This window comes from Pteronotus mesoamericanus, unplaced genomic scaffold (genome assembly GCF_021234165.1).
Source record: "Pteronotus mesoamericanus isolate MK-2021 breed Mesoamerican mustached bat unplaced genomic scaffold, CSHL_Meso_final contig_182, whole genome shotgun sequence".
In the NCBI taxonomy this organism is placed as follows: Eukaryota; Metazoa; Chordata; class Mammalia; order Chiroptera; family Mormoopidae; genus Pteronotus; species Pteronotus mesoamericanus.
This window is the reverse complement of record NW_026555078.1, coordinates 19182285-19201456: the sequence shown is the minus strand read 5'-3', so window position 1 is coordinate 19201456 and position 19172 is coordinate 19182285. Positions and strand designations below refer to the sequence as shown.

At 45.0% G+C, this 19172-nt stretch overlaps 1 protein-coding gene across 2 annotated transcripts in view; it reads right to left on the bottom strand.

Annotated features, from left to right (window-relative positions):
* DPF3 (double PHD fingers 3) overlaps positions 1 to 19172 on the bottom strand; it is a 240227-nt gene that overhangs the window by 173491 nt on the left and 47564 nt on the right. The gene's annotated exons all lie outside the window — the stretch shown is intronic.

The following is a 19172-nucleotide window of genomic DNA, read 5'->3' as shown; positions in this document are numbered from 1 at the left end:
ACGGGGAAATGAGGAAGAAGTAGTCATTCTTCACTGAGCCTTAATGTCTTCATATGCAAAATGGGGGTCCCTCCCAGCCCAGGAGACGCCCCGGCTTCTAAATTCAAGGTGCAGCCCCAGCCTTGCATGGGCCCTGCCTCCACGGGCCATCGCTGAAAAAGGAGAAACCTGCTCCTTCTAAAGCTGAGATGAAGCCTGAACTCACAGGGCGAAGGAGCGGAAACAGCAGGGCACAGACATGCAGGGCTGTCCTACGTGTTCAGTCACAGCAAGGGTGTGGAAAATAGGATTTTTTTCATACACATCTCTAGCTTCTAAGGAAAAGGTCACTCTTCACTCTAAAGAGGACCCCTGGTCTTGAACTATAGCCGTGTGAGTTCCCACCTCTTCTGGACTCAAGTCCAGGCTCCTTCCCTCTCAACACAGCCTCCCTTTCACCTTCCCACAAGAACAACAGCTATCGTAGGAGCAGCATGGTCATTCTTCCACGTAGTCCACATCCCTTTCTAGTGATAAAGATTGTGACTGAGACTAAACAATCACGATCAGGAGGGAGGGTCCATGAGAGGAGCTAGAGCTTTCGGGAAGAGTTCTCACACTCTATGCCATCACAAGAACCCTGCAGGGAGAACTCTACACTTACAACAAAGCTATGGTTGTAACTGCACTTCCTCTTAATGTCCTTTACCCCTCCCTCCGGAAGTGCTTCTCCATCTTGGCATTCAGCGCAGGCCAGTGTGTGCACATGGCTTGCCACACCTGCATTCCCTGGGTTGCAACCCTTTCTTTTTCCTGAGTAAATCCTTTTTGGTGGCAAACCACCTAGTCAATACTGTTTCTCAGTCAATACGCGCAATGATCCATCCACATTCCTTACATTTACTGATGGCCTCCTCAAATACATGTATCATATTCTCATTTGTCCATTCTCCTCAACTTAACCATCCTTCCTCAAAACTACGGCTTCAGTTACTAATCCACAGTTACTACTCCTTTTCTTTCCATTGCCTGCTGGTCGACCAAAGTTTGGCAGTATTAACCGTGTATTCCTTGAAATTCTCAGAGCCTCAATTCCTCTACTCATTTCCTCCGTGAAGGTTCCTTGCATCCTGTGCTCAGCGGTGGGAATAGGGTAACAAATTAAGATGCAGTCCTTACACCAGTACTCATTTCTCCACATCTACTACCTTGGCTCCAATGTCCACCAAGCCAAGGGCTTTAAAAGACTCCAAGAGCCTTCACACTCAGTACCTCTTGCATTAACCAAGTTCAATCTTACAAATTTTAGAAAAACCTTTTCCATTGTAATATTTTTTTTCTTCGGGAATGAGAGCCTATGCTTGCCTATTCTTGCAACCAACACTATTCTGGAAGGGTGGGAAACCTCAAATGGAAGCACAACCAAAGGGCTTCTGAAATGTGACATGATTTTGTATGTCATTCCCTCCCCCAAATTCCCCACTCACTGCCCCACCTCCCCGTAGCACTTTGCTTGTGTACCTTACCAGTTAACTGTGTTAGTCTTCTCCACGTTGTAAACTCCTGGAAGGCATGGACTAGCCTGGCCTCTTTTCACTCCCCATACTGCCCAGTACTTACATATTTGTTGAAATGCAGCAAAATTAGGGAGAAATTTGGCACCAAATCTCATCTCTCTACTATTCCTCAGAGAAGTCTCTCTCTTTAGAAGACTGTCTCGGGTTTATTTCTAGCATGGCCCGAGGGAGCCCTTGCCTACCTACTGGGTCAAGGTAGTGAGCTTCCTCTGCTCTTGGGAGTTTCGGAGGCCACTCTCACACATCACATTAAAATATCCAAACAGGCCCACGAGTTGGACAGCCAGGGACCTTGGAGCAAACACTTCATTTACTCAGGACACAAACTGCATGAGTTTGTGTCACTTAGTAATTCTGTAATTGCCTTTCTTACTCACTGTATGCCCCTGGTAAAACTCCTTAAACTACTTGTTTCCCCTCAATAAAATAAGGATTAAAATACCTGTCTCCTAGGATTGTTATGAGGATTTGATAAATAAGCACTAGGGAAACATTGTGCTTACTGCACAGCAGAGCCTCAATAAATACTTCATTATCATTATCATTATTGACAGGTCAAAAAGGGTACATGCTTCTGCCTTCAATGTAACTTTGATACTGCTCTTTGACTTGCCTAGTTTGGGCAGGAGGGCCTTTTGATAATGCCAAAAAAAAAAAAAAAGTCACTACACTTCCAGCTTTTAAAAAATACCAAGTAATATAAGAAACAGATACTGGCTTGTCCCCCTTCACTGAGGTCTCCCCACCCTGATCTTAGGGGTGGAAAAAGATAAGCTCAGAGATGGGGTACGGGATGCAGTGGGAGTTGAAAATTGGGTAAAGGTCTAGGATAAAGTGAGAATTAGGAAAAGGAGTGGATCACAGATGAATGAAACTTCTGGAAGGGGGGAGATCAGAAATGGAGGGCAGCTGAAATGAGGTGAAATTTAGGACTAGCTGATTGAGCTCGTTAATCCTATTAATTTTTCACACACACCCCTACAGCGTGAAAATGTCCTGCTTTGGCGGATGGGAGAGAAGAACATTGAACTGAGTGAACATTTTTGAACAAACACAATATTTTGAACTCAAACAGTAAAAGTCACTAAGCTGGTCAAACCCCAACCAGCTCTTTCCCACAAGTGGAATTCACAAGTGAGGTTGGCAAGAAGGTTCTAGTAACCCACAGGATAGGGTAAATTTTGCATTCCAAGGACAGGAGTTTTCCAAATTAAAATTTTAATAGTGTGTGAAAATAGTTCAGCATTTACTTTTAGGATGAGGTAGTGTTTAGAGTGTCAGCCTGGAAATCCAGGCCAGTATTTTCAGGGATGCTGTCTCTTCTGGGAGAGAGGAAAAAACAGCCTGTTGCTTCTATCCCACATCCCTGAGATCCTGGATGCAGAAAAAGAGAGGAGTCTGAACAGCTCCTCATACCAGAGAACCAACTAGAGGTTTCTAAGCTTATAGGATATACTTCCCATCTTATCAAAATCCTGTTGATTTGGGTTCCAGCCCCAACCACACCACCTACTTGCTGTACAGACTCAGGCGGGGGATTTCACCTCTGAGCCTCTGCCTGCTCATCTTGTCCACCTGGGCAAGCTTAACCTGGCAGTGCCTTTCAGCCCTAATATTCATTCAGTCCAGAAATGTTCACTGAGTACCTACATGTCAGACACCCTTCTGGACACTGGGAATATTCTGTCTTCCCAGTGTCCAGAAGGGTGTCTGGTTCCTAAGGGCCCGTGAATTCTATATCCTGCATGTTGTGCTTATATATCCCAGAAAAAGGGGTGGGGCAGGGGCTCCGCAGAGTAGAACTTATTAAAGCTTATGAGCGAGCAGGTAATTGTTGCCCAATTAGTGAAAAGACTACACTATTTCAGATTCTTTATTTTTTAGATTGCTGGAAGGTATTGTGTTTTTAGGTGGCTTTTTGGTGGTGGTGCTTCATTCTGAAGAGAGGGTACAAAGGGAACTGTGGGTCCAGGAGACAGTGAAGAACGCTGAAGAAGACAGGACGGGTGCCGAGGAAGACACACGGGGGACAGGAAGCTTATTTCTACATGCAGCCCTCAGGGAGCACCCATATTTCTGCCGGAGTCAGTCCAAGATTTTGCTCTAGATGATGTACTCCCTTTTCAGTCACCAGAAAACTCCAGCACCATCGACACCAAAGTTCAGGTCTGCCCAGTCCTGCCCTGGCTGCTGCCTGGGGACACTAGGCCTGGTCCCTCCACAAACCGAGGACCTGAGGGCAGAGTGGAGCAAGGAAGGACTTGAAGGTCTCCAGAAAGGGCAAGACAGATGCTGGCTGTTCAGCACAAGCCACACAAGCCCTCCTCTCCCAACACTGTACAAGCCCCAGGGCCCTGCCTGCACGAGAGCTTCTGGGGCCGCTCTACAGCAAGGACAGCCCGAGGGCACTGGGAGGCTCTGCAAAGGGGGGAAGAAGGACGGGGAGCCCCGCCTTCCAGAACCTCTACTTTGGTGAAGGGCAGCCCGAGGGGATAGGAAGGAAGGCTCAGGAGAAAGCAAGCCCCTGGGGGTTGGCCCTCAGTCCTTTGTGTATATAGGGTCCCTAGGGTGCTGATTTAGAATGTAGATCCCCAGCCCCGCCCCACCCTTCTGATTCAGTAGATCAGGGTGGGGACAAGTTACCTGACTATTCACTCATCTCTCCAGGTAATTGTGATGCAAGTGAGCACCCTCCCTTCAGAGACAGAATTTGGGATTTCAGAAAAGAGCGTGTAAATCCCCCACTAACTGAGAGACTTTGGGCAATTTCCATTTCCTTTATTTCCTTTCAAAACCTCAACTGCCCATCTGGAAAATGAGGATAATGAAAGCACCTGCTTCTTAGGATTACTGAGAGGAATAAATGAGAAAGAGGAAGGAGAGCACCCAGCATTGTGCTTGGCACAGGGTAAGAATTCAGTAGATTCCCTCTTATTATTCAGGGCATGACTCTGATAACGCTCCTTCCGGGTCAGCCCCTTCCTAAATTGGAGCTTGTCGTAAGAAAGACCCAAATGGATGGCAGTGGAGCCTGACATCCCAGGGGCAGGGGTACCAGGTGTCCTGTGCCCTCCGTGACCAGCACCAACACTCACTGTCCATCTCACCAACTCACAACATGCTCGCTGACATTCAAGCACCCAGAGCAAAAGCAGGGCACACAAGGAATGAAGGGTTATGCTGTCAGAGGTAGGTCCTGGAAGGAGGCTGGGGCGCAGGACGAAAAGGTTGGCCAAAGGGGAAGGGGATGTAAACCACATTCCACCAGGAGTGTCCTATGTGGGCAGCTGCGTACCCGAGCTTCGGCTACGGCTATAAAGGAGGGTGTGTCGTGTGTACAGGGTTAGTGGCTTGACGGGGATGAGGGGCAAGAAAAAAAGGTGGTGTCCATGCGTCAGAACAGGTACTGCATTTGGATCCGAAATGTAAATGAAGTAATTCTACTACTTAGCAGGAGCTCCTGAGAAAGTAAAAATAAAACTAACTCTAGGAGACGAAGACACCCTCCCCCAGTCCAAGAACGGTAGTAGAAAAAGTGTCCCTCACCCAGCCCTAACTTGCATCTGCACCAGAAGGATGCTGCCCACAGGTAGGCCTGGCACCCCGCACCTCGGTCTTCCCTATCCTCAGCCGGCCCCTGGGCTTGGAAGACCCTTGCCCACCATGCCTGGGAATAGGGTTCTTAAAAATGTTAAAATGAGATTATGAAGGCCAGGCCCTACTAAAAAAGTGTCCTTACAAAAGGGGAAATTTGGACACAGAGGCATGCACACAAGGAGAACACCAAGTGAGGAGGAAGGCAGAGGTGGGGGTGATGCTTCTGCAACCCAAGTAACACTAAAGACGCCAGCCGACCACGAGCAGCTAAAAGGCCTGGAACGGCTTTGAGACGGAGCCAACCTTGCCAATACCTTGACTTCAGGCTGCTGGCCTCCAGACTAGAGGCAAATTAACAAACTGGTGGATTAAACCACAGAAATGTATTTGTTACAGCAGCCCTGACAAACTAATACATCCTATAGCCTTACTTTTTCTTCGGCACACTAATAATCATCACTTTGAAAATCAGAAACTTCCAGGAAGTCACCATATTTACTTTCCTATCCTAGGAACCAGATATCATTGTGGAAAAATTCAAAGACAAACAAAACCTAATCCCTGCCCTTCAGGAGCTCACTGGAATGCAAATGTTTGTCACTTTACAGTTTACAAAATGCTGTCACTTACACAGTCTCCTAGATGGGGGCGGAGCTTATGCTGAGGCGGGTTGGGGCTCGTCCCACGTTTCCCATTCTGCAAATGAAAACAGTGACTCCTGGGGAGTCTGGGACCTGCTCCAGAGCACTCAGCTACTAAATGGCAGGGAAGCAACTGCAGCAAGGACTCCGGAGTCCAAGAAGACAGTCGGTGCAGCTGTTTCCTTTTACTCTGTCTTGCTGCCTCTCTGGCAGTCTTGGAGCCTCTTGCCTCTCCTGCAAAAGGCCTGAGGCAACTGAAAATAAGCTGCTGATGTTTGAGATCCATTCCGAGTACTGCCCCTCCTGTAAGCAACGGGTAGCCCAGCCAGGGAGAGCAGAGCCTGGCACCCTCCACCTGCCTCTCACAGCCTCTTGCTGCTGCTGCTGCTGCTGCTGCTGCTTCTGCTGTGCCCACCACCCCTCCTGGCTTTCTTCTCACCCCTGTCCCCGCCCCATCCCAGGCACCAAGCCACTTGTCTGTCACAGCCCTGGTGGGTAGGTGCCTGGTAACGGTGCCACCCAGTGTTGTCAAAATAGCGAGCAGCTGGAAAGAATTCCAAAATGAAATCTATGTGCCTCTGCAACCTCCTAACTGACTGCAACTGTGGCGGATAAACCCGCTAATGTGCTAAGCATTTTCTGGCAGGGAAGGGAGGTAGGGCTGGTATTTTAGGAGCTGGGAGGGGCTTGGAAGCGCCATCCTTGGCAACTCCTGGAAGGAGGTGGAAGCAAGGAGAACCAGCCCAGAATGCTTCCTATGAAGTCACTGAGGACCACCAAGCTGCACTTCTGAATCCATGGAGCCCCGTTGGGGGGCAGAGAGGGCACTGAGCCTGGTGGCAGGACTGGCTGGGCACAGAGGCCTTGCCGGCTGGGGAAGGGAACTCAAGGGCCGTGGGAGAGAGGACTCTAGAACTTAAGTTATCATGGATGTTTTTCCTGCTGATGCAGAACAGCATGCAATGCTGTCGGAGAGTCTGGGCAGCTGGGACCTGGCCCCATCTCTATTTGCCTCTGAGTTGGCAGAGGCAGGGCCCATGATGACCAAACAAAGGACTAGAGGCCTAATGCCCAGAGGCAAGGCTCCCTGCGAGGGGTGTGAGGATAAGGGGATGTGGGTGGTCATGGGGATTGCAATGAGGTCGGGGATGGGAACTTTCACACAAGGCGCCCTCTGATTCCCCGGACATACACGAGCCTGAGCTTCGCCACCTTACCCTTGTTTGTCACGGGTTGCTTTTAACAAATGAAACAAGGAAGAGGAGCAAGCCCCAGATCTGGTATTAAAACAGGGTCTGATGTTCCTCTGTCCCTGGTGTACTCCACTCCGTCCTCCCTGAGGGAAGTGAAGGTGGGGAGGGGGTGTCGGGGGGCCAGAACAACGCTGGTGAAGAATCCTTTCCCAGAGCGTCGTTTGGTGGCAGAAGTGTTGAGTGCAAAGCAGTGCTGCTCAGGTGAGGGAGACATGGGGTCCCTCTGGGAACATGCCAGCCAGCAACACCCTGACGGGATTCACTTGGGAGGGGAAAACATCCCAACTCAGAGAAACTGCTGAGGACTTGCAAGTCTTAAAGCCCCTCTAGCAAAACATTCTTTGGAAGCTGAGGGTGATTTTGCCAAATCAGAAAAAACCTACTCAAATATCTAGTCCTGACCTCTCTCTGGCCCCTGCTCCTTTCCTGCCTATGTGCCTGCTTTCCCCCCACACTAAGAGTTCTCGGGGAGGCGGGGCAGAGCACTGCAGTGGCCAGAGGGAGCCGGCAGGCCGGGCGGCAGCGCCGGCTCAGCGCTCCCTAGCCCCTGGTCCTGGCTGGGTAGGACGGAACACCCTGTAAGTCTCATTTTTCGATCTGCAAAAATGGAAGTAAAGAAGGTGCAATTGTTGAGTTGGTGGGAGGACTAATGAGGCCCTGTATGTGTGTTGCTGAGCACATAGCTGGGGCAAGGGAAGAGGGTCCACCCGGGCTGGTCCCTCACCCCCCACCTTTCTCTCCAGGGCCCTCCATCCCCATAGTCAATGTGTGGAGGACACAGATCCAATAGGAGTGTCACTTAAAAGTTGGGGAGACAAAGGCATAGTTATGTAAAACAACCAGTCACAAGTTCAGAAAAACCTGCCCACACCACCCACCTTTCCCCACCTCCAAGTGGCTAGTCTCTTGGCTGGCAGACTTGGCCACTATGTCTGACAACTCCAGGTGGGCACCATCCAGGTTCTACTCTACGCGCCCTGAAGGAAGCGCCATTCAACAGACCAGCACTTGAATGCTGCCCCCAAGCTGGGCAACATGCAGCCCTACTAAAGCCCTTCTTTAGAGTCACCTCCCACAGGAAGCCTTTTCTGAGGCCTCCAGGGTCTCTTCCTTCAGTGAATGTCAACAGCAGAGTATCTGTACTTCTCTTACAGAGCCCATCAAACTTTACCTTTATCATGCTTGTGTGTGCGCACACGTGCGTGATTCCAAATGGGGTTGGAATTTTTGGTTCACGTTCAGTATTTTTAATAGTAGCTTCAGGTGTATGGCATTGTGGTTAGATATTTATAAAACTTATGAAGCAAACCACCACCCCCCGTGAGTCTAGTACCCACCTGGCACCATACATAGTTATTACAGTATTACTGATTATATTCCCTATGCTGTATTCTAAGGCTCTTTCCTTTATATTCCCTGACGTATCCAGCAAAATGCTAATTCAGTTTGTAAAGGCAGCATTACCCTCCCAAAACCAGTCAAAAACATTACCCAAAAGATTTTTTTTGAAGATTTTATTTATTTATTTTTAGAGAAAGGGGAAGGGAGAGAGAAAGAGGGAGAGAAACACCAATGTGTGATTGCCTCTCGCACTCCCCATAATGGGGACCTGGCCTGCAACCCAGGCAAGTGTCCTGACTGGGAATCAAACCAGCAGTCCTTTGGTTCGCAGGCTGGTGCTCAGTCTACTGAACTACACCAGCCAGGGCAGGTTTGTTTTTTAATTTTAATAAACTTTAACCCTGACCTCACATCCTATAAGTACATGTATGTGACATAGGAATATATTGGGTAGGCTAAAAAGTCCATTTAGTTTTTTCCATAAAATAAAAGACACATTTTTCATTTTCAGAATATATTGGGTAGGCTAAAAAGTCCATTTAGTTTCTTCCATAAAATAAAAGACACATTTTTCATTTTCATCAATAACTTTATTGATTTGGATATTTTGAGTATGTCTGCTATCTTCCACGTGTATAACATTGATTGTTCTCAATTAATGTCTCAATTTGATTGCTATCAACATCAACTAGCCTACCTGACCATGGAGCATCATCCAGAGAGAAATCTCCAGCATGAAACTTTGCAAACCACTTTTGACAGGTTCAAGCAGTCACAGAACCTTCTCCATATACTTGCACAAAACTTTTTTTGTGCTTCAGTTGCATTTTTACCTTTTTTGAAATAATAAAGCATAATATGCTGAAAATGTGTATTTTCTTTTTCTTAAATATTAAAATGGCTACACAAAAATTTACCAATTTTGGTGTTTTTTTAATGCACGCTGATATGACAGCTGTCGCAATGCAATCTAACAAAATTGTTTTGAATGAAGTTAAAGACAACTAAGCGCTACTAGAGCCATCTTATAGAAAAAACTAAATGAACTTTTTGGCCAACCCAATATAAAGAACCCTAGCAACTCAGTAATAAGAAAATAACCTTTTTTTTTTATTTTTTAATGAGCAAAGATTTGAAGAGATTCATCACAAAAAAACACAGACAGCCAATAATCTGATGAAAATATACTTGGGATCATTACTCATCAGGAAAATGTAAATAAAAGCTATGAATTATCACATCCACTAAAATGACTAAAACTTAAAAGATTGATAACATTAAGTGCTGGTGAAGATGTGTAGCAACCAAAATGCGCATACATTGTTGATGGGAAATATAAAAATGACTCAATGACTTTGGAAAAGAGTATGGCAGCTGCTTATAAAGAAACATGCTTACTATAAACCAAGCTGTTTCATTCTTAAGCATTTACCCAAGAGAAAGGGGGGAGAAGACTATGATCATAAAAAGACTTATACACAGATGCTCACAGCAACTTCATTCATAAAAGCCAAAAACTGGAAACGACCCAAGTGTCCATCAATTGGTGAGTAGATAAAAAATTGTGATATACTCATACAATTCAATATTCTTGGTAATGAAAAAGAACAAACTACTATTACATACAATAATATGATTAAACCTTCTTTTTAAGCTGAATGAAATAATCTAGATTCAAAAGAGTCCATACTGTAGGAGTTTATTTATATGAAATTTTATAACCAGCAAAGTTAATCTGCAGTGACAAAAAGTTGAACAATGGTTTCCTGGGGGCAGAAAAGGGGTGAACTACAAAGAGACACAAGGGAACCTTCTGGGATAATAGAATATCCTGTTGGGGTTGTGGTTACATGGGACTTTGTCAAAAATTCACAGAACTATGTAATTAAAAAGAGTGTATTTTATTATATGTAAACTACACCACAATAAAGTTGGTTTTTAAAAAACTTAAACATCAAACCACAAAGTGGCAAAAACATTTGCCACATATATGATGGATGACAAATCAATACCCTTAATATATAAAGTACACATACAGATTGGTAATAGAAAGCATTAAGACCTTAATAGATAAAAGGCCTTAGGACACAGACAAGCCACAAAAAGAAGATATAAAAATAGCTAATAAGTAAAATAGTAAAACAATAAAATGTCATTATTTCACGTACCAAAGCAGCAAGGCTTTTTGTTTGTTTTAATAATAATGCTGGTATTGTAAAGCAAGATGAGCACTCTGGTAGTAAAAATATAAATTGGTACATTTCTGGAATACGATTTGATAATAATTGTACAGAGGCTTAACAATTGCTAGATTATCTGAGCCACTTCTAGGAACCTATGCTAAAGAATAATTGAACATGAGCAATCAAAATTAAAGATCTACATGCAAGAATTTTCATTACTGGCTTAGAACAAGCCATTGGATGGACATATTAATATAATGAAATATCAAACATTTGTCCATGGAAGGAATATAACAAATATTTCTTAAATGTACTTGATTTATATACTATTATATAAGAACTTTAGATAGAAGTGAAATGTATAGAGGACTTACATTCATGGGTAGAGAAAGGTATATACAAATTTTTTTTATTACGGCAAAAGATTAAAAATCACCTAAATGTCCATCAAGAGAGGTGAAGTTAAATAAATCATGATATATCCACATAATAAAATCCTATACATCTGTTAAAAAGGGCGGATGTATACTTACTGAAATGGTATACATCTTTCCTGGTATACATCTTTTTCTTTCCTGGTTTATTCTTCTTTAGAGTTTAAATTTTTTACCATATAGAGGTCCTTCTTTTTCTCAAATTTTTAAAAATCAGTTTTCAATTACAGTTGACATACCGGTCTTTCATTTTCAGAAAATAAAACAAACAAAACAAACCCAACACTTTTCTTTAAAAGAAGGGAGGATAGCATTATGGGTTGAATTGTGTCCCCTCAAAACACCTATGTGAAGTCTTAACCCCCAGGACCTCAGAATATGATCTTATTCGGAAATAGTCATTGCAGATCTAATTAGTCATTGAGGATGAGGTAGTTAGAATGGGACCTAACCCAGTAAAACCGGTGTCCTTTAAAAAAGAACACATTCGGACACACAGACATGTACCCAGAGAAGAATGCCATGAAGATGAAGGTAGAGATTGGGGTGATGCTTCTACAAGCCAAGGGACACCAGACTTCCAGCAAACCACCAGAAGCTAAGAGAGGCCTAAACAGCTCTCAGAAACCAACCAAGCTGACACCTGGATCTTGAACTTTTGGCTGCCAGAACTGTGAAGCAATACATCTCTGTTGTTTAAGCCTCTCCGTCTGTGATACTTGATTGCAACATCGTGAGCTGGCTATTACAGGAAGAATATTAACGTGAAATGAATTTAAAATTAATAAGGTTCAAAAATGTCACACTGTAATGGGGTACAGAGCAAGGATCCCCTGATTAATAGGGGAACACCCCCACAATCCTGCCCAGAAGCAGGATTAAAGACAAGAGACTAGATGGTACAGTGAATAAGATAGATTGCATAACAAAAGGCAAGTTAACAGCCTTGCCTTCCTGAAGGGAAGAGGGCTGCAGCCCAGGGCAAATTGTGTACGTGACTGTGAGAATTTACACTGTCTCGTGACAGAGCCAGAGGGGCAGATGACCTCCCTGGATGTCTGTGCTGCCTCTATGTCACTGGGAAGTCTTGCCCTGACTAAACAAGGCAGCTGAAAGAAGGTCAAAGTAACTGGCGAGCTGACAAAAATGGCGGACACTAACGCACCATAGGAAGAGCCAGATATGAGGTCACATAGGAAGTTCCAAACCCAGCATTTAAATAAGGGCAGGCAGAAGGTCAGAAAGAAAGCCACACGTTCAAAGGTCTGCAGGAGGCAGCCACGAGGTCTCTCTGCCTGGAGAAGAAGGCGGCAGAGCTGATGGAGCTGTGGGAACATGTCAGGCCAAGCACAGACACGTGAGAAATGCCTGGAGCTGACCTGTAATCGGGAATGCTGAGCTGCAGACTTCTGCTTCTCCGAAGGACATACGGAGAATTCACTCTCGGCATGGGGGCTCTTGGTCCAATACTTTGGAGCTTGGTGTAAGCTGTCTCTCCATCTGGGTTGTTGGCATTTGGACATTCTGGGCTACTGGCCCTGCTCCCTGCATGGATGGGAACACTCGTGGAACCAGAGATGTGGGCCCTCTAGGGACTTAGGGCCCCCATGGGTGGGAGCCCACATGGGTGGGAGCCCACTCCTGGAGGCAGGGACCTGTGCCTCCCTGGGCTCCATCCCCTGAGATACCGTGATCCAGTGTAACACGGCACATGGTTTCCCGAACTGCTACATGGAGGCTGAGAGCAGCGCACCCCAGGTCCTGAGGGAGGGTGCTGCTGCGAGAGGGTGGCGACTCCAAAACCCCCGGTGCACATTCCAAAGCAGATGTGTTTGCATGACCGGCTAATGAACAAATGAGGACATGGGGCACTTCTGGGCATGGTTTTGGCTTGTAGACTTTTGGGAAGCAAAGGAAGTTCTGGGTCCCATGGGAGAGGAGTGCTCTGAGCTCCCCCAAGTTTGGAACCCTGTTAATAAAAACGTGTTTCCTTCAACACACACCACTGGGTCCTATGTAAAGGTGCCAAGTGGCCAAGCCCCAGTTTGCTTGGTAACAAAACCAACCATCCTAGAAACAAACATTATCATTGTCTTATCCTATAACCAACCCATCACCTGACCTTCCTCCTATGCTTGTAGCTATGGGCTAAATGTGTTACATATATGGATACACACACACCCTCCCCAATTTAAAATGAGAAACAACAAGCAGAGACATCAATTCTATTAAAATCCAATGTGTCAGTACTGCCCAACTCACCTAAGGCTAAGTGAGGCATTGCCCAGAATCTCACTTTGTTGAGTTAAAAACACTGGGACAATAGAACGTACCAGAAAATGCTTGGTGACTACAGGTTTTGTCTATGGAATGGAAAGGATCCATTCTGTCAGTGCCCAAGACATCTTCAGAAAGGAAACCACAGCTTTCACAACTGTAAAACTGTTGTGCACTCGAATCAGAGATGCTCCCAGAGCAAGAACAGAGATAGCAGCATCCCACACCACCTGCCTCTCCCTCCAAGACCTCACTAAATTTCCCAACAGCCCTTGCTCCCATCAGGCTAAAATCTTCTTCCCGGAAGACTTTCCTTTTCTCATCCCTATCTTTGCCAGGACAAATTGCAAAACAGGACCGTAAAGCAAAACCAAAATCTTGGTCATAAAAACAAAAACAAAAACAAGTAAGCTAGGGAGAGGAAAGACTTCATAAGGAAGGTTTTAAGCTCACAAGACCTTTATATGAGGTTTCAAAATGGCAGCTGGCTAAACACCATTTGGTTTAAATCTGCTCCCCAAACCTCCCTCACATTCTCCAATAGGTGTCCATAATTACTAGCACAGCCACCTGCAAACGTGGAATCTGAATCTCCCTTCTTTCAAAGATTAGGGAGGTGGGACCATAAAGATAACTCCCAATGCCAGAGAAAAGGCTAGAAGGAGAGAAAGAAGGGGAGAAGGGAGACCTTCATGGTGGCATGCAAGGACACGGTAGACTCCCCCATCCCATATCTCAGCTATTATGTACTCCCAACTGGCTTGGCCAACATCCAGAGAGACTCCAGGCTGGTGAGTCTGTGAATGTGAGGCAGAGATAAGCAACGCGGAGAGGGGGAGCTCGCCCACAGTTATAAATGGGCTGCGGGGCTGCTGTATGAAGGAGCCAAGGGACCCTTCCATTTCCAAGACATTTCTGCACTCAATCCTACTCCCCATGATTAAGAGTTCTTTCTTGGCTTCCTCCCACTTCCTGGAATGTAACTAAGCAGTTACCTTGAGAACATGAAAAATTGGAGGCTTTTAGTATGACTTTTTTAATGTGTTAATATCATATTGAACCCTGGACTCTTGTTTGCAATAAAGCTGGGAGACTAGGAAGCTTCATTCTTTCCTTCATTTCTGGACAGCCACCCAGCCACATGCACTTGAGAGATGGGGAGGAGCCAATCTCCCAACGGGAGATAGGCTTTGGGAGCTCAGAAAAGGTGCACTTCTGGCCTTCGAGGAAAGGTGGATGCACTTAAACAAATAGGAGGAAGGCCTTCAGGAAAAAGGGCATGAGCAAAGCTTCAGAAGGGGTGGCTCTTGTCAGGACAATGAGGAAGGCTGGCGGAAGGGCAAAGAAAAATCTTGTGGAAATTGAGAGCTTATCCCTCTTCGCCAACTTCAGGGTATCTCTGAGTTTGTCCCATACCCTCCAAAGAGCAAAATCCTGCACCAGAGCCCCAGCAAAGTCTGACAAAAGGAATGTCTGCTCCGAGCCTTGCCCCAGGGTCAGACGCCTGGAAAAAATTCCTGGGATTATTTGGTGCTGTCTGAGATGGATTTGGAGCCACCCTGGCTAAGGAGAGATGTGGCTTTGGGCTGGGGCTCTCAGGATGGGTCTGTGACAAGCTGGGGCTACTTTCAGGTCTCAAAACTTTGGCCCTTGCTGTTCACCAATCTTTCTTTTCTGTTCACTGAAATCCTTAAAAACCACTCTCTCCAGAAGGTCTCCTGACCCCCATTCAGAATCAATCCACCGCCCTTTATGCTCCTTCGATGAGTTGCTTGTATGTCGATTTCCATGTATAATTAGTCTCTCCTCCAGTTATAAAATCTCAAATGTCCAGAACTGGGTTTGACGCGTCTTTTTGACTCCTAGCCCCAACTCTTCCAGAGCAGACACTCTAAATACAGGGTAGGACAAAAGGAGGCCCACACTTGTTCATATGGAAAATAATACAATAATCATTAAATAATAATACAAGAACTGTGTTTTGCATACTCACAACTGCAAACCTACTGTTGCCCCATGCTGTACTTATTAAATTAAATACACAAATTCATAAGGAGTGACCTGGTACTGACTGACATTCTGATGGGAGGCTCAAATGTTGGAGAAACTTTAGATTCAGGTAATAGCTGACAAGCTTAGTAATCACTGCATGTAAAAAGCTCTTGTTTCGGGAACTGAAGGTATGACCCACCCTGACTTCAGGAGACCATAAGCAGTTCCACCTTTGCGCCTCAGGAGGAAGGCAAGCAATTAAGATGGTATCTGAGCCATTGTACTTCAGGGTGAGACGCCCACTGCCCAGGGCACAGATAAAGACCACCATCCAGGGCACAGATACAGACCACCACCCAGGGCACAGATGAAAGAATGCTGCAGCTTTTTATCCAATTAACTTTTCCCTGAGTTCCAAGCCCCTTACCTATACTTTGTTCTCCTTATAAAAAAAGGCCATTTTAAAATAGAATTGAAGACAGTTTGTTTGGGTACAAATCTGCCATCTTCTCAGATCACCAGCCATCAGAATAAAGTGCCCATAAAGATTCAATCCCTGCCTCTGCTTATTAGGTCTGGTAGGTGACAGGCAGCATGAACATGGGCTTTTCTGGGTTCAATTCATTATTCCTGCATCCATTCCTTCATCTGTTCAACAAACATGTGGGTCCCCAATAGCTGCTAAACTGATTATTCTCTGGCAAAGCATTCTTAAACTCAATTAGTGAAAAAGTAAGCTTCAGTATCCAGGTACAATGCTTTTTCTCAGGTCCAGGACATAGAAGATTCCATAGGATCACTGGGCAAAAAATCAACAACAGCAGGGTGGGCACAGCCTACCTCCTGATGCCTGTATCTGCCCAGATGGAAAGTCACACCCTCAGGAAGGCCCCTGGGAGAGACAGATTGTCTGGAACGTGGGCGCAGGCCCTCAAGCGTTCTGCCCAGCCCACCCAGGGGAAGCCTAGATATGCCTATCACAGAAGATAGAAGAGTTAGGACAACCCATTCATCTATGTGCACAGTACTCTGGGGATGCTAGGTAAGGAGGAGCTGGTAATTTGGGGTGAGGGAGCGTTCTAGAAAGTCTTCCTGGCAGAGTAGATGTGGTCATGGAGGCCATGAAAAAAGTCTGCCCTGCTCAGAGATCAATAGAGCAAATTACTTGAGTCTAGGAACTGCTCTGCTCTGGGGGAGAAAGGGGGACGGGGCGGGGGGCGGGTATCAGTTAGGAGCAACTGTTTAGCTCAGGTCTCTTCCAACTCCACAATTAAAGGATTCTAATCTGAACCTCCCCTGCCAACAGTTTGAAACAGTTGTCTGAGACCAGGGCCATTTGGAGAGAAAGTTGAGTAGTACATCAAATAATAAACCAAAAAGAAATTCTGAAGTCAAAACAAGGGATATATTTTTCTTATCTCTCTAAGACATGCATCAAAGTTGCTGGTTGCTGTCTGCCCAGCATGGGAAGATGATAATGGTTATTATTGGCTTGTAAACAATAGGACAAGCCTTTGTAATAAAGTTTAAACAATTAATCCTTTAGGCTTCCTCCCTGTATCCTGCCTACTCCCCACCCCTCCTTTCTGTGACAACGCAACTTTCTGAGAAATGAAGGGGTCCATCTCCAAGACTCAAGGGTTCTGAGCAATCGAGTGGCCTCTGGACGAGAATCAAACCTGTGGGTGACAGCAAGGGTTGCCCAGAAGGAATGTCAAAGAAAATCGCTTCTATCCTGATCTGGGTAAAAAGAAGAATCCCTCCTTTCAGAAAATACAGAGAGTAAGAGACACGATGCACCAAAAAAATGGTGCAGGAGGTTAACTTCGTTCTTACTCAGTGAGCTCATTCTTTCATTCAGCAAACATTCCTGTGCACCTACCAGGTGGGAGACACCCGCAGAGGGTGCAAATATGTACAAAATAAATACTTGCCCTCAATGGAATTACAATCTCAGGGCTGATGCTGGGAGGAAGGTATACTCACAAGATCGCGATAATAAAGATTAGTACAAAAATATTTGAAGAGTACTCCACAAATCATTTCATTTTTTTTGTTGCTTCTTTCTTAGGTGTATTGTATTTATCTTGGGTGATTGGGGCAGATGATATTCAGAAAACAGGAATTAGAAAAAGAGCAAACGGGACACAGAATAGGAGGAAAGAAGAAAAATAAAAGGAGGCCCCTTTCTCCTGACACTGCTGTCTCTAGACTCAGCCCTAGTTCTGTGAAAGAAAAGGACAAGTTGTTGCTATAGGCCTCAGGGCAGGGACAGGGCCAGGCCACTGAGTCACACTGCATGCCGTGTTTGCACGTGCTCCAAAGAGGTATATCTTTGCAGAATTGTGCAAAATTCTGGCCATTTGGATTTTTCAATTTGGCACACCAACTTTCAGTACCCAACAGTAATTCCCTTTGCTCTTCAAAATATAGTTGAACCGTGAACAACGTGGGTTTGATCTGCATGGGTCCATTTATATGAGGACTTTTTTTCCATAAATACTGTAAATGTATCATAGAAATATCTTTATGATTTTTAATAACATTTCCTTTTCTCCAGCTTATTTTAAGAATTTTGTGTATAATACATATGATAAAAATATGTGTTAATCAGCTGTTCATGTTATTGGTATGTCTGATGGTCAACAGTAGACTATTAAAAGTTAAGTTGTGGGAAGTCGAAAGTTACACAAGTATTTTCACCTGCACTTGAGGCGTTGGCTCCCCAAACCCCATGTCGCCCGAGGGCCAACTGTACTCTGCATATGTGAGTGCACATGCGTACTTGAGTACAGAGGCGCAAATGTTAATGGTGAGATAATGCAGGAAATTCTAAGGATTTTCATCTATGGTTGATAAGTTAACAACCTCTCCTTTCGAAACAATGACAAATACCTTGTTTTGCACTTTGAGAGCTTCTCATTTTTCATAGTTCTTCAATAAACACTATTTCACATTCATGACATAGGCAACCTTGGGTGGTAACAAAGGTTAAATATTAGTTCCACTTTAAATTTTTCCTCCTTTATCCATTTGTTTTCTACTCAACAATGGTCAGGTACGACGTTTACAAGACAGAGCAAGACATTTCCAAAAGAGAATCAACAGGCCCGGGCGCCCCACTGGAGGGAGGAAAGAAAGGAGGTGTCAAAGACGGCTCTCTCACTGGCCTGCGGGGCCCCCGCCCAAGAAAGGAAACCAGTATGAAACCAAGAGGCAGAGAAAGTAAGTGCCTTGCTTGGAGTCATATAAATTATTGACAGAAGACCCAAGCCAGGAACCTAGAATTCTTTCCTGCAGCACCGCTCCACCTTGGTTTTTGTATGAGCATCGACAAGAGACTAAACTTAGCCATTGAATGCCAGGCTCTCTCCTTATTCCCTACTTGCTTTATGCACACTCATTGTTCATCCTATGGAGATTGTAAGCTCATCAAGGCAAATTTTTTTTTGACCTCCCACAGGCCTGGCACAGTACTATGTGCTACATAGTCCGTGAATGTTTGTCATTAAATCAGAACCTGGGAGCCTCAAGGTCCCTTTAGCATTGCCTTACTTGCAACACGAGACCCTTTCCTTCTTTAATTCTTAACACACAATATATTTTTATAATTCCTAGATAGAGTAATTCCTAGATGTTTGAATTTCACAGTCCAGGAAATTTTTAACAACAACAACAAAAGAAAGAATTAAAGGGATCAACATAGTCTTGCCAACTATTTTTAAAAGAGCATTCTAAAACCCACTGCCACCTACCTTCTGTCATCTACTACATTGTTTCTTAATAGAAAGGACATCTAATACGTACTCCAAAAGTCAAAACTAATATAACTTTAAGGATAATCCTTCTAATTAAATCAGAGTTCTTCAGCCATAGCACTGTCGACACGTTGGGCGTG